Source organism: Chrysochloris asiatica, unplaced genomic scaffold (genome assembly GCF_000296735.1).
Source record: "Chrysochloris asiatica unplaced genomic scaffold, ChrAsi1.0 scaffold00024, whole genome shotgun sequence".
Taxonomy (NCBI): Eukaryota; Metazoa; Chordata; class Mammalia; order Afrosoricida; family Chrysochloridae; genus Chrysochloris; species Chrysochloris asiatica.
This window is the reverse complement of record NW_006408542.1, coordinates 21,760,789-21,770,312: the sequence shown is the minus strand read 5'-3', so window position 1 is coordinate 21,770,312 and position 9,524 is coordinate 21,760,789. Positions and strand designations below refer to the sequence as shown.

At 40.9% G+C, this 9,524-nt stretch overlaps 1 pseudogene; it reads left to right on the top strand.

Annotated features, from left to right (window-relative positions):
* Positions 1-1,816: 1,816 nt before the first annotated feature.
* The window catches only part of LOC102827846, a 39,007-nt pseudogene continuing 31,299 nt past the window's right edge, over positions 1,817-9,524 (top strand).

Genomic DNA, 9,524 nt, shown 5'->3' with positions numbered 1-9,524 from the left:
TTAAAAAAAGATAAAAATGGGCAGCAGCAGCAAGAAAAAAGAATACAATCACTAAAAAGAGAAAAGCAAGGCAGAAAAATAGAGCTGTATAAGAGAAAAATAAGAGAGAAAATAAAAGGAAGAGATAAAAACACTAAAAAAAAAAGTGGAGAGAAGTTGAAAAGAAAAGAGGAATAGAGAGTAATAAAGAAAAATTAAGAGGGAAAAAAAGAAGAGGGTGGAACTGAGAGAAGAAAAAACAAGAGCCATGATAGGATAAAAATCAAGGGAAAGCAACCTGGATCACAGTATAGTGAGACCTAGGGATTCCTGAGCCCATGGGCAGCGACATAGCCACAGAGGGCTAGAGTGGAGAGTGAAGTGTCCAGCTGATAAAGATGTGTAAGAACTTGCAGTACCCTTCTGACCTAGCTTCAATGGCTGGATGATCAGAACTTGACTAGAGGGAGAAAGAAGAGGAAAAAATGTATAATCCACTACAAGTTGATGAACTTGACCTATAATTATGGATGCTTAAAAGAGGGAATGAATCTTTACAGCAAGAATCATTCCCACCCCCTCTGTACACACGGTTGACAGAGATGGGCAACTTAGACATTGACTACCCAAAATGTGGTGGGGGGGGGTGGGCAACAAAGGCATGAAGTGACTGGCTTACAAGTTTTCAAGAGGGAGCTTAATTTCAGAGGTTGAGGGGGAAGGTCGAATCTCCACTGAGTGGTTTCCAACCTGTCTAGATGGGACTGGTGGAAGGAGATGGGGATAAGACTCTTGTGGTGCAGTAGTAAATAATTGCTATCAGGACTGATTGTGAATGTTGTAAATGTAAAGGCAGATGCTTTGTAACAAAAGGAGGAGAGTGGTTGATTTTGCAGTCCAGGAGTGAAGGACCCTTGGACCATCAATGGAGAAGAGCCGGAGTGGAGTGTGAGACCCTATTCAGAGAAGCAGCAATGACAGACACCAGAGATGGAGGCAGAGCAATGACATGGAGAGATAGAGTGGCTGGGGACTATAGACTCAAGGAGGGAGAGGGACTGGCGTGCAGGATATACCCTTCGGTTATTTTTAGGGTTATATATTCATGAATGCTTCGGTGTACATAATATATATATATATATATACATACCAGAGGGATTGGAAGCAAATGCTGTTGAATGATGACACATGGAAGGGATGGTAATCATTGCAATGAAGTGAAATAAGACAGGATGAATGTAAAGCTGATGCTCTCCCATGTAAACTGTCACTGAATTCACAATAAAAACTTAAATAAATAAATAAAGTGTAAGGCTTTCTGCTCCACAGTTCTGCTTGGAGGAGGGCCATAGCCAGCCATGGCACCGAGACAGAATGACATGACCCTGAAGCCTCACTTCCTTTACAACTGACAGCGGCACGTAGCCACGTGGATCAGTCAGGCAGTGGAAGATCCAAAGATGAAAGACCCGACAGTCCAAAGCCTGCCGAATTGCTCTGCATCCTGCATCCAGGCCTATCCAGCCCATTGTTTGGTGCCCCACTGTGCAGCATCTCACCAAAGTCAGAACACGCAGGGAATTCAGCTTGGAAGTGCTAAGTGTGACCTGCATCCACAAGAAGGTGGCACGAATCATCAGGACCTCTGTGGACCCCAGGAAGAAGACCAGATCTACTGAGTCCCTGCAAGCTAATGTGCAGCGACTGAAGGAGTGTGGCTCAAAGCTGGTCCTATCCCCCTCTTCCCACCCCCCACCCCCCCAAAGTCCTTTGCCCTTAGAAGGAAGACAGCTCTGTTGAAGAACTCAAACTGGTCACTGAGCTGACTGGACCAGTAATGCCCACCCGGGACATCTACAAGAAGGAGAAAGGTTGGGTCATCATGCAGGAAAAGAAGGGCTTCAAGGCATTTGACAGTGTCCTCATGGCCCATGGCCACGCCCAGCTCTTCAGCATCCTGGCACCTGAGGCAGCACAGCTAACAACTGCTTCACAAGGGCTCCAACTGCTTGGCTCCAAACTTCCAGAGAAGTTTGTTTTGGGATAGATTGAGTGTGGGGACCTATCTGTGTTTGGGATAGATTGAGTGTGGGGACCTATCTCACCTCTGTTATCCAGGGCATTGTGAGCAACAAGAGGAAACGCCCCTTTGCAGCCACCCATATAAATCAGACCAATGTCTGTCTGTTTGTCTGTCTCTCCAATGCTGCTTGCGAACATTCAGTATAGCCAAACCATGTCTGGCCAGCAGTTGGTTCACTAGTCTTCTTTCACCCGCTCCCCCTGCTCATCTTCTCCTCCCGGAGGTATTCAGTCCACTTCTTCAGCCTTTCCTCTGAAGCTCAGGGTTCCAGGATTGTCCTCTGTGTCTGTTTCGTGGTCTGTATCTTTGTTATAGAAGGTCTGCCAAGTCCGCTATCTTGCCAGAAGTGCTCTCCTTGATTTTGAGAAGCCACAAGGGACCTTAGCACTCATTTACTGAATGAGGATTTATTCTAAAATAATATTAGCAGAACTATAAGCTTCTAGAAACCGTCTTTTTGACTCATTGGGTTAAGAATTAATTTTTCAAGGTTTCTCTCTGAATAGGAAAAGTACAACAGATTATCTTAAACTCATTTATAGATGCCTTACAGATGTGTCCTTAATACTGAAGAAGGAAAACAACTTTATTTTGCAATTACTGTATTGAAGGGCAAGTAGTTCTTCCTTAAATTGTGTCATTACTCTTAAATTTTTTTTTTAATCTGAAATTTTATCATGCAGAAGGAAAGCTCCATTAATATTTTTCTCTGTGTCTCTGTAGGTATCATCTTGAATGACTGCATGCTATACCTTTGTGTGGTATACTCTAAATGACTTAACAGTTGCATAGGTAGATAGTATCCCAGTACAGGAAGTTCCTGGGTTACTAACAAAATCAGTTCCTAACTTTATTTTGAAATTTGTAGATAAGTTGAAGCAGGTACATACATTTTTATTTAGCATTGCTTTAGTACAAGAGCAAGGAACCCTTGTGGTCCTGTAGGATACGCAATGGACTGCTTACTACAAAGTGTACAATTCAAACCCACCAGCTGCTCCATGGGAGAACAATGGGGTTTTCTACTCCAAAAAGGATTTGTTGTTGTGTTGTTAAGTGCCGTCAGGTTGGTTCCAACTCATGTAAGGAAGCAACTGGTGAGTTTGAAACACCAACCTTGTGGATAGCAATTCAGTGCTTATCCTACAGCGCCACGCCAGGAAGATTTACAGCCTCAGAAATCCTATACAGGGTTGCTATGAGTTAGAAATGACTTGATGGCACTGGATTTTGTGCCAAGAAAAAGCTGGAAGCCTTTTCAATGATTTTAAAGCTGCACACATAGCAAGTGAAGGTTGCTGTGATGAAGAATTTGTGGCAAGTAGGGTGTTGGTTCAATCATTTTAAAGTGAGGGCAAATTTACATACCAATAAAGGGCAAGTGTGGTGCTGTAGGATCAGCACTAGACTGTGAACCACAAGGTTGGCAGTTCAAACCCACCAGTTGCTCCTTGGAAACCCTACATAGTGTCGTTATGAGTCGGAACCTACTCTATGGCGCTAACAACAGCAAAAGACAACTAGGAGTTGCTCTTGCTTGCTGAAAGTGAAGAGGACTTGAAAACAACAGCAATGAAGATCAAAGACTACAACCTTCTTTATGGATTCAATGTAAAGAAAACAAAAATCTCACAACTGAACCAATAAAAATCCTCACAGCTGGACCAATAAATACCAATGATAAATGGAAAAAAGACTTCATTTTACTGGGATTCACAGTCAACTCTCAAGGTAGCAGTCAAGAAATCAATGTATTGCATTAGGCAAATCTGCTGCACAAGACCTCTTTAAAATGTTCAAGAACAAATATTTCAATTTGAGAGCTAAGGTGTGCGTGACTAAAGATATGGTATTTTCATTAGCTTTATATGCATATGAAGATTGGACAATGAATAAGGAACTTTGTAGAAGAATTGATACATTTGAGTTATGATACTGGTGAAGAATATTAAAAGTATTGTGGACTTCCAGAAGAACAAACAAAAATATGTTGGAAGAAGTAAAGCCAGAGTGCTCCTCAGAAGCCAGGACATACTTCAGACATGTTATCAGGAGGAACCAGTATCTGGAGAAAGATATCATGCTTGGCAAAATGGAAGGTCAGTGAAAAGGAGGAAGACCCTCAACCAGATGGATCTGCACAGAGGCAGCAGCAGTGGGTTTAAGCATAACAATTATGAGGATGGCGCAGGACCAGACAGTGTTTTGTTCTGTTGTACAGAGGGTTGCTGTGGGTCAGAACCAACTTGACAGCACCTAAATATTCATAAGAGCAGGTGGTGGTGGTGTGCCGTGGAGTCAGTTCTGACTCATAGCAACCCTGCTTAGAGTTCCAAGGTTGTAAATCTTTACTGGAGCAGAACTGGTAGTTTCAAACTGCTGACCTGACTTGTAACCACTATACTACCAGAGCTCCTTAATAATAACAGGAATTGTCCTTAAGTCAGATATTCAGAGCCGTCTTAAAATACTAGGATGAATATCCTTGTCCATACATCTTTGCTTACTTATCCCAGAAATTCCTAGAAGTGGAATTTCTGAGGTAAAGAAAATGAAAGGTGAAAACTGTCTAAGTGCCTTCCAGAAAGACTATGGCAATTTTCATTCCCACTGGCATTGGAAGAAAATGTCTTTGTCAATGCATCATTCCCACAATGAGTGTTAGCATTCATTTCAGTCTTTGCCAATCAATCCTTGCTGACATTTTACAGGGTCTCCTGTAATGCTGTGTTTGCATTTCTATACCTGAGAGGCAATATAATGATGTTTTAAGTTTATCCAGAAGCCGGCAGCTTCCTTCCTCTGTTTCTGAGTGAACAGGAATGCATCATTAGGAATCTAAGCTTCCTAGCTTTCAGAGCAACAGTTGGGAGAAAGCAGGCAGCCCTAGCATGTTCTTTTCTTTGTCCTACTGTGAGAACTGACTTGACGGCACTTAACAACAACAACTGTGAGAATAAGGAGGATTTCCATTTCAACACCATGCTTCCAGCTTCAGGAGGTGCCCCTTCAAATTGGTACAGTGTAGCCTTACTAAGCAGTGGTGAGTGGTCAAAGAGATTCAGTTTGGTTTGGATTTCTTTCCATTATGAGTTCTTTCTAGCTGGCTGACTTAACAGTTAGCCAGATGTCTACAGTTACCATAGGTAACTTCTTCCATAAATGACTCAAATGAATAGGTATTGGCATGAACCTATCAGATTGGTAGGGATCATGTTTTGCTGCTTTTTTTTTTTTTTCCCTAGTGAAGTAAGTACCTAACTGATGTATTTCTCTGGCTAGTCTTTCCTTCTCTAGCCCCGCCTTCATGACACAACATCCATGGGGTTATGAAAACAAATGGAGGGAGGTTATGAGAACCAGTAAGCTTCAGAACATGCTGTCTGCCCATCTGAGCTGTCTTCGTGAATGGGTCCAAATTCCTGTGCATGTTTTCTCTGCATAGAGTATGCTGTTTCATACTGCTCTTAGCTGCACTGTAAGATCAGCTCTTTATCTTTGAGGCCTCTCCCCCTGAACACAAGTCTCTCTTAAATAAGTCACTGGTCCACGGAATGTTTCTAGCCAGTGCACTGAGATAGAAATGAGGGTGTTTTATTCCCTCTGAAGAGAATATAATGTAAAAGGCAGGCTTTTCAGAAGGGTCACAGAGGGCTATGGATTTTCCCTAATCATAAATCAAGCTGTTGGTAAAAAAAGCAATGTGCTTTCCTGGAAGGTGTGATTTGAAGAAGCATGGACCCAAGCCATGGTGAATATATAGCACATAAAACAAAGGGCGATGGTCACCTGAGCTACAGCTGGGTAGCTCTGGTCATTTTTTAAAGTTGTGTGTTGAGGACTCTAGGGATACTCTCAAAGTGTCATCATTTGGAAGAATCACTTTATTTGCTGGGCACAGGGGTCAGTTGTTGAAATTCATGGTCAGCAGAGGACTCCCTTCCTGCTTTATTTTGAAATCATACCGTTTCTTCCCCACAAGGAACTCTGGTGATGCTGTCTGTTAAGCATTGAGCTGCTAGCTGAAAGGTTGATGGTTCAAACCCACCAGCCACTTTGTGAGAGAAAAATGAGACCATCCAATACCTTAAAGATTTACAGCATTGATAACCCTGTGGAGCAGTTCTACTCTGTTCTACAAGGACAGACTCAGAATCAGTGACAATGGGTAAGCTTCCACAGAAAGAATATTGGTTCAGAGCAGTGTTGTCCATCTTTCTTAACACATGTCTTATTTAAGTAAATATAAAAATCTTATTTAAGTAAATATAAAAATGCACTCTCACATAGATTCTGATAGTCATTACCTTTACTCAACAAAGAAATCACTACTTTCTGTATACCACTATCAGCCTAGAATATTTTACAGTAAAGAATTTTTTAGTTTGTCAAATGTCTTCAAAAATGACTTTTCATATTACACAACTCTCCCAAGAGTGAATAATGGCCCTCCCAGAGGATCAAGAAATACCCCATTCTTAACACTGACTAGATGGTAGGATGGTTGGTAGTTTGAACCCAACAGCCGCTCTGTGGGAGAAAGATAAGGCTTTCTGCTTCCACAAATATATAAAGCTTCAGAAACCCTATACATGGTCACTATGAGTCAGAACTTACTCAATAACATTTTAAAATAACACTCACTAGAAGTCCCTGAATGGTTCTTTTTTTTTTAACATTCTTATTACATGTTAACAGTTATCTACATTGTGAAATTTCCCACCTTCCTATTGTAGAATCAAAATAAACTATTACCCCAAATTCCTCTGCTACTATGATGCAGGTGTATAACAGATCCTACCATTCAAATGTACCTATGTAAGAATTTGATACAGAAAGAGCTACCTCTATGAAGATTTGGGCTGGGTCTGACCACATTCAATAGACTCCCATCAGCCTAGAGTGAGACCTGGTTGGCCAGCCATATGGTTAGACCTGGGGATTCCTGAGCCCATGAACAGGGACATAGCCACAGAGGGCTAGAGCAGAGAGTGACACATCCAGCTGATATGAAGTAAGGGGAAATGCGTAAAAACACCCATACTTGCAGACAGTACCCATTTGACCTAACTTCAATGGCTGGATCATCAGAACTTAACTAGAGGAAGAAAGAAGAGGAAAAAAAAGTGTAATCTGCTACAATTTGATGAACTTGACCTATACTTATGGATGTAGTAACTTAAAAGAGGGAACGAATCTTTACAGTGAGGCTCATTTCCACCCCCTTAATACACAGGGTTGACAGGGATGGGCAATTTAGACATTGGCTACCTAAAATGGGGGGTGAGGGGGGAAGGCAGCAAACACATAAAGTGATTGGCTTACAAATTTTCAAGAGGGAATTTAATTTCATAGGGTAAGGGGGAAGGTAGAATCTCCACTGAGTGGTTTCCAACCTGTCTAGATGGAGCTGGTGAAAGGAAATGGGGATAAGACTCTTGTGGTTCAATAGTGAGTAATTGTTATCAGGACTGATTGAATTGTTGCAAATGTAAAGGTAGACATTTTGTAACAAAAAGAGGGGAGTGGATGATCTTGCAGTCCAGGAGAGGAAAACCCTGCGACCATAAAGAGAGAAGAGTGGGAGTGGAGTGTGGGACCCTATTCAGAGAAACAGCGATGCCAGAGATGGAGGCAGAGATGATGGTGTGGAGAGATGGAGCGGCTAGGGACTCTAGACTCATGGCTAGGGACTCTAGAGTGAGAGGGGCTGTGTGCTGGCCTCCAGGGGCAGGCTTGCAGGTTAAGCCCTTTGGTTGTTTGAATGTTTATATATTTCCTGAGTGTTTTGCTGTACAACCAAAAAAACAAAATAAAACAAAAAAGCAGAAGGAATAGAAGCAAATATTGTTGAATGATGATGCATGGAGAGATTATAATCATTGCAATGAAATGAAATATGATAGGATGAGTGTAAAGCTAATGTTCTCCCATGTAAACTATCACTCAATTCACAATAAAAACTAAAAAAAAAGAAAGAACTACCTAAGAATATAGTATACGTTTTTTGTTTTGTTTTGTTGGCTGGTTCCAATAACCACAGAAGAGCATGTTTCTGGTGTTGCCAGTAGTAGTGCCTGGTGCTTCCAGAATGTAGCAAGTGCAGTGTTGTTCTAAGGGGGATGATGGCAGCAGCTCCTTCACCAGGCTCTTGCAACAGCATGGTTCTAGATGTTATTTCTAAGAGCTCAGCCTAGAATAGTCACTCTCAGTCTTGGCTAGGCAGTGGAATGACCTGAGGAGCTTTTAAAAATACTGATGCCTGAATTCTACTGCCAAAAACTGATGTATGGTCTAGGGTGTATCATGGGCATCAGGATATTTAAAAGCTCCCTAGGTGATTTTAATGTGTAGCCAAGTTTGAGGATTTCTGGCTTCAAGCCTATTCCTCTATTTCTTCCAACAATGTTTTAATAAATTCCTTGCCAATTACAATAGTTAGAGTGCATTTTGCTGTCTGTGACTAAGAAGGTTAACCGGTGAAGAATCTCAAGGTTCTTTCCAACTCTGAAAATAGAGGATTTTATGGTGTTCTGTCTTTTTAAATTGTTGAAGGGGTTCCAAAACTATTAAATCAAAAGGGATAGTCTTTGAACAAATAATGTTGGGACAACTGGATATCCACATTCAAAAGAATAAAGTTGGGCCACCATATACAAAAATTAAAACAACATGGATTAAATGTGCTAATGTAAAGCTAAAACTATAAAACTCATAGAAGAAAATATAAAATAAATCAACTTGATCTTAGATTAGTCGATAGTTTCTGAGATATGACAGCAAAGAAAAAAAAAAAGCAAATAATTGGACTTTATCAAAACTAAAAATACTTGCTTCCAAGGCTGCTATCGAACAGTGAAAATACAAACAAACGAATGAGAGAAAAATGTTGCACATCATCTATCATCTATCTAATAAGGGACATATGTCTAGACTATATAAAGAACTGTTAAAATTCAATAATAAAAAAAATAATCCAAGACCCTATCTGCACATGCCTGGGTCAGGAAACACTGGCAAGGAAGATCTTTAAAGGGATTTTAGCAGCTGAACTTAGTATTTTTGGAGCTTATTTTTTGTTTAATAATGAACACAAGCCAAGATTTTAGACAAGTCATGAACAAAATAGTTCCCTTCACCTTAGAAGTTTATTATAAATCCATTGAACGATTTGGAATGTATGGAATGAGAGCACAAGATCAAGAAGAATGGTTAAACAGTAAAATATTAGGACCAGTCATCACATTCAGCCTCCCATTTGAGTTGCTTGAAACCTTTGGAAGAAAGAGAAGATGCCTGAGATACTGTAGACTATTGGCGGTCCTGCAGAATATCTGACTCAATAGGAACCCCTGGCCCACAGCTCCCTTCCCACTCACAATATCAAATCTGTCCACTATGTGTGTTACTTTTCTTCTGTATCAGACACTTGAAAAATAAATGAAGGGGGGCTTCAAAAAAA